Raw genomic sequence first — 6,856 nt, 5'->3', positions numbered from 1 at the left:
GGCCGCTGGGCCTGCGCGTCCGGAGCCTGTGCTCCGCAACGGGAGAGGCCACAGCAGAGGGAGGCCTACGTACCACAAAAAAAAAAAAAAAAAAAAAAGAATAGCACTGTCCTTCACATAAACATTAAAGAATTTTTACAGAATCTTAAATTACATTATTGAAAAAGATTGTATAGGTCAGAATTCAAATAAGGAAATTGAGGATCTGAGCTTGTAATGTGCATGGTTAGATAGATATTAAGTAGCAAAGCAAGACTGGAACCTAGATTTCAATTAAAAGTATTGTGCTTATTTTATTATATTTCTCAGACATCCCACTTTCATCCTTGGGATTTCAGAGGGAGTGAGGGTAATAAGGACTGAATGTCATTTGTATGTGTGCCTGTGTGTTTGTGGGGAGGAAGGTGTCCACAAGTAATTTAAATTTAGCCACTCATACTATTGTGCTTCCCATCAAAGTTGCCAATGGGTCATATGAGTCACTCTCTACCTTAGAGAACAAAATTAGATGAATCCCTGGCAACTAGAAACCACTACCTTTCTCTTCTCCCTTTATCTAGAAGGTTGAAAAGAAAAAAAGCAGAAAGATGTCTAATTCAAATAGAATCAGAACAGCAAGAGGTTCCATAACTTAAATTAAATGGATAGAGGAGCAATGTGTCCTCTTCATTTCCAAGGTTGTCACATACTGGTCAAATACAGAGCACAAGCTGACTGATTGGACTTCACCCTCTGTTGGTCAAAATGTGTCACTGCTGCATTTCCTGATTGTCAAGCTACCTCCGTACAGATCTTTATACCTTACAGCTAGCTGAAAAAGACCTTGGAAAATCATGTCGTATAACCTCCTCATTTTAAAGATGAGGAAACTGAGGAATTAAGACTTGTAGCTATTTGAGTGGTAAGTGAGACAAGAACCCAGATCTCCCATCAACTAAACTAAGTAGTTTTATCACCATCATAGCTGCCTTAACCAGTTTTCCACCTAGTATATACACTCAGGATATACTAGCTGAGCAAAGATGAATCAGGAAGTCAATTGTGCTGCAAAAATAATCACATAATACACATCAAAACCAAATATATTATTCACACTAATGCACATCTTCATTAGTGTAAATGATCAGGATGATTTTTCCCTCCCATTCCCACAAAAATGTCCTCAAACATTGGACAAGAACTCTACTACAACTATTCTTAGGACCAGGCAAAACATTTCTCCTAGGAATTCAAAAAAAGGCACCTCCTCAGAAAAAATAACTGGAGCTAGGTGAATAATAAGGAATGACAATTCTTTAAACTCTTATTTTATTTCTATATACTCCCTAAGTTCATAGAAAAGCTGTTTTATTTGCATTAACCAAATACACTTTAGAATAATCAATTTTTTTACAAGGCTATCTCAAGCCAACACAAAGATCCTTTCCTTTCACTAAAAAGTCTTTTTAAAGAGTTTCTATTTGGTTAAGAAAGATCTATTAAGCAACAGATTAAGCAAGAGAACAGTGACATATTTTTCAAAATCTGCTGCTGTGAATCACATCTAATTACGTTTTCTGTTCCATTAAGGTTTAGGCTGTACAAGCGAAAGTGAAGTAGTGGCAGAGTAGTACCAATAGTAGTAGCAGAGGAAGAGAAAGAAAAATTAAACAGCTACCTACCATTCACTGAGGACTTAGATGTGGCAGGGACCGTGCTACATATTTCATGTATCTACTTTCTCATTTGATTCCAACTATAATACTATGAGGTAAATATTATTACCTCAATTTTACAAATGAGAAATCTGAAGCTTAAATAACTCAAGATCACACAGCTTCTAAGTGTTGGTTAGGATTTCAAAGTCCCTGCATTTAACTACTACACTACCTTGCCTGATATTCAGCAAGATGATCTCTTACAATCATCTATTAATTTCATAAATATCAACAATTTGCTTAGCATCTGTATAAATGCATAGCAACCAAAGAGAGCTCAAAGACTGCTGCAGTAAAACAGGAAAATCAACTAGGACAAGAATGAAAGATTAATGCTTTCATGGCATGACTATTCCCAATAACCTTCCAGACTTAAAAGTGCTGACAATAATAATCTACTATTATCTCTGAAACTTCCTCATTCACCTTGCCTCATCCTCAAAGCCATATGGTGAAGAACCTCACCAGGTGTCAGGAGAGGAACTCCCTCTCTTCTATTCCCTGTAAGAATAATCTCTATACTTCTTCCTGCCAACTCCCCTGACCACTTGAAAACATTACCCTTCTCTACATACTTCCCTTTCTCCAAAGGCACATGGAAACATGGGAACAATGACCAGTGAAACTGATAACACAGTTCCTAGACTGCAGGAGCCTTCAAAGCAGAATATAGAGTGCACTTTCAAATCTGAATCTAAAAAGAAAAGAAACTTGTACATAAAATACCTGCTGCAGAAGGTATTTTCAAATGTCATCTTAAACAGAATATAACAGTTACAGTATTTTAATATTAGTCTGCTTCAGACATTTACAGCCTTCGCCTCTGTGCATGCAGTTGAACAAAGAATATAGCTTGCATAACTGGAAGAAACATTTCACAAAAAATCTGAGTATCAAGACAATGAAAGACACTGGATAGATGATTCCAATGGTATCTTGAGGGCCCCAAAATATGTAAACAAACTATGGCATGAAAAGGTTTTTCTTACAACATGACACAATTCACGCTCCCAACTTATTTTACACTCCATTGGCCACAGTCGCCATGCATCGGCACCAACTGATTTCATGCTTTACAGGCTGGGAAACAGTCCGCAGCTTAGTCTCTTTCACACTCCACTGATGTGGTAACCCCATGGCTCACCAACTTAACTGTTCCAAATTTAATGTTTGCACCTACTACTGACCACCTCAAAAGGTAGTCAGATCAAAGCTTTAATATAACTGAACAACAGCAATATAATATGTAACAGAAATGTAGAGAGAAAAGTCTGCTACCTGCTCTCTATATATACCTGGTGGTAGGGAGGAGAGAGGAAAACTCCCTCCTAAAATTTCTTTCCCTCACTATACATCTGGAGGTTGGTCTGTCCTTCTAGACTTATTTGAAATTAGTTCCTCTCCTGGGTCTATCCTGGGTTGCATTGATAACCTATACTGACAATAAAAGAGTTGAAATGAATAAGGCTTTCAGGGCTGTGCCTCAAACCTGACATACATACATTAAGCTTGATTTTTTTTCCCCTTTAGGATTCACAAACTAAAGCTAATAAACCACTAAGTAAATTTTGAAAGTAGAGACTACCAGGCTTAATCTGTGCTAAGTGTCTTATATATGTTATCTCATTTGACCCCAAGTACATACTAAGAGGTAGCTATTATTTTCTCAATTTTACAGATGAGAAATCTGAAACTTACTTAAGATCACACAGCTTCCAAGCGTTGGTTAGGATTTCGAAGTCCCTGCACTTAACTACTACAGTAGACTAGAATACATGCCTTCTAAAAAATGGGGTAAAACAAAGCATAGCATAGTTTTTAAAAACAGAAATACCAAAGTGCAATAATAACAAGAGAATAATTGTAAAGGAGATGGAGTACTTATGTTAGAGATATAGTTACAACAACTCTATGTCTCCTTCCTCTTTGTAGCTACAGTACCAAGTGTGAAAGCCAAATGTGGCTAAGAAACTGAGACACCAAAAGAAGCAAACTTCATTTTAAAGCAAGCAAAGAAAACATCAGATAATTAATAAAAGCTTCTCTTATACGCAGATTGAAAGTTTACTAATTAGAGTTTCAAGAATAACAAACAATTATCTTAGAATACAGTGATATCTTCAGAGAACTGCCCCTTTAAGGATCAGGAAGACTGTACATAGTACTACAAAAGGCTTTAAATTAGAATAATCTACTGAACAAACATGGCTCAGGTACTAAATCGTATTCTAATCTATTACTTTTATGATACAAAAAGCAAGATAAATGTTAAAGGTTGGTAAAAGCTAACAATAGGTGATGGTATTTTCTTGCAGCAAATATTTATTAAGTGCACATACTGTACTGAGACCTATGCTGGGACAGTGGAAACTGTAAAGTTGGACCACAGTTAAGAACATGGTTTGAACCACATGAATAATGTAGCCTCCTCTTTATCTCTACCTAATTGGGAAGATAAGAAATTTTAAAAAAACAAAAAAAGTTGTTTTAAGGTAGTATATAATTGCCAAACAAAGAGAAAAGTTGTAAATGATAAAAAGAGAGCTATCACTTAGGGCCTGGAATAGCTGAAGAAGATGTCATAAGGTAGGAGGAATTGGAAGCTGGTATGTAGACTGAGAACTGAACGGAGATATTCCAAGTAAAAGGAATAGCCTGAACAACTTGAAGAGGCAGTAAGCAAAAAGCATTATTTTGGGACTTCCCTGGTAGCGCAGTGGTTAAGAATCCGCCTGCCAATGCAGGGCACATGGGTTCGAGCCCTGGTCTGGGAAGATCCCACATGCCGCCGAGCAACTAAGCCCGTGCACCACAACTACTGAGCCCGCGTGCCACAACTACTGAAGCCCACGCACCTAGAGCCCGTGCTCCACAACAAGAGAAGCCACTGCAATGAGAAGCCCGCGCACCGCAACAAACAGTAGCCCCCGCTCGCAGCAACTAGAGAAAGCCTACGTGCAGCAACGAAGACCCAACGCAGCCAAACATAAATAAATAAAATAAATAAATTTAAAAAACAAAAGCATTATTTTGGAGACAGCTATAGAAACTACTAGAGCCAAAGGTTCAATATAGGAAAGTGTGGAATAGTCTGCCAGAAAGATCGTTTTCAGCCTGGAGGGCCTTCAACACTAGGTTTAGACATTCAATACCCCAAGCAACGGACAGTCAAGTCTAGACCCTACAGACAATTCCTGAGAAGTGATACTATTACTGTGTCTCTAGTTCTCCATACCTTCCCTTACACCATCTGCCCATTCATTTACCCTGTCATCTTTTTTAATAGGTACCATCAGGTAAAGGTGATGAGATAGCACACACTGTTAACACTGACATTTCTCTTATGCTTGCTTAACCCAATGGTATCAATGAGCAAGTGTAACATTTAACCAAAACCCAGAAACAGGATCAACAGGAGGGATGGGCTCCAAAACAATCTGCCCCCAAGTCTAATCCCATACTCAGTAACAAACATTACATCTAGGGGAGCAATCAAATACACTTATTTTGTATAACCATTCTCACAATCAGAGAAAGAACTGAACCAAAGCTTGCCCCACATTATATTCTACTCCACAACCCAAATAATACCCAGAAACTCATGCCTTGATACCTGATGAAGACTCCTATAGTTGGCCAAGTGTTTCTGAAACAAATAGCTGGTGATATATGTATATGTGTATAAAATCTAATAAGCAAATAAGTAACAGGATATACATTTGTCTGAGATAAAAGCCCAGTCATTTTGGATCTAGATAAGGTAACTGGCCTTACTACCATTGCAACAGTTCCTAGAAAAGAAGGAACCCATCCCCATTACACTGATTTTTATAGTTTCATTTTCTAGCATGAAGTGATACTTCTAGTCTCTTCAAAACTTTTCAATCTATCCAATCCCTACTCTCATCAATAGAACATCTAACCTTACAGTTTTGAAGACAGAATGAAACAATAACAGCTTGAAAGGAAAAGTGAAACACACTACTTCTACCCCACCAAATCCAACTCCAGCTGTTCGTTTCACAGTTGTATCGGCAGAGCTAACAAGGAGAATAGCTACCATTCTAACTGCCCACAGAACCTGAGTTGCTCTGCTCTTCTCTCATTTCTCCCCCTTCCCATCTCCTCTGTAACTTGCACACGACCACCTCACTCTGCTGTCCATCCTCCCCAACTGCTGCCCAACAATTCACAGGCTGCCACAGATTGTCAGCATTGTGTTTGGGGACTTGAAAATTACCCCTGTGGGAGAGCGCAGTGTGTTAGGACAGCATTTGCCCGGACACAATGTCGCTCTTTATAGCCAGTTGCAAATTAGTTTCTTCTTAAAAAAAATAATACTCCCAATAAGACAGGTACAAGGAGATTTTAAATAACCAAGATTAAAACTCACTTGGTTTGCTCTGAGATCTGGGCCGTTTCAGAGTCAGGTACAATAAAATCCCATGCCTCTACTCACACAAGCCATGCACATCATTTGGGAACATCTGAAGTCAGCTTTCCGATGCTAACAAAAGCAAAGAGGCTACCAAAAAACATATCAAAGGAGAATCTTCCTTCCCCTTTTTTCTGTGCCTATGGCTCCTCATCCTTAAATTTTATTTGACAGTACTTTGTTTTAAGCTCAGCTCTCAATATCAACATTAAAAGGAAATTCTGGAAATCACCAGTATCGTTTCATTATAGTTTCCATCCAATTCTTTGCCATGTGCTTCAGCAGCACACAAGTACAGTCATCTTCTGACAGTTGCTGTGACTGACCCTCTGAAAAATCCTTCATCCTATATATCAGCTTCCCGGTTGCCACTGGCTACACATGAGAGTCAGAAGCTGGAACAGACTGAAAAGATCATCAGAGGATGTGGGGAAGAAAAACCTCTCACAAAACAGCAGGTAAAATCAACTTAAGTCTTCTTAGAAAAAAGAATTAATTAAAAATAGGGGCTTCCCTGGTGGCGCAGTGGTTGGGGGTCCGCCTGCTGATGCGGGGGACGCGGGTTCGTGCCCCGGTCCGGGAGGATCCCGTGTGCCACGGGGCAGCTGGGCCCGTGGGCCATGGTTGCTGGGCCTGTGCGTCTGGAGCCTGTGCTCTGCGACGGGAGGGGCCGCAGCAGTGAGAGGCCCGCGTACCACAAAAAAATAAAAAAATAAAAAAATAA

The 6,856-nt window shown here is 39.1% G+C and overlaps 1 protein-coding gene across 3 annotated transcripts in view; it reads right to left on the bottom strand.

Annotated features, from left to right (window-relative positions):
• R3HCC1L (R3H domain and coiled-coil containing 1 like) overlaps nucleotides 1-6,856 on the bottom strand; it is an 80,701-nt gene that overhangs the window by 54,591 nt on the left and 19,254 nt on the right. The window lies entirely within an intron of this gene.

Source organism: Physeter macrocephalus, chromosome 20, assembly GCF_002837175.3.
Source record: "Physeter macrocephalus isolate SW-GA chromosome 20, ASM283717v5, whole genome shotgun sequence".
Classification (NCBI taxonomy): Eukaryota; Metazoa; Chordata; class Mammalia; order Artiodactyla; family Physeteridae; genus Physeter; species Physeter macrocephalus.
The sequence above is the reverse complement of the archived record's forward strand: the minus strand, read 5'-3'. Positions and strand labels throughout refer to the sequence as shown.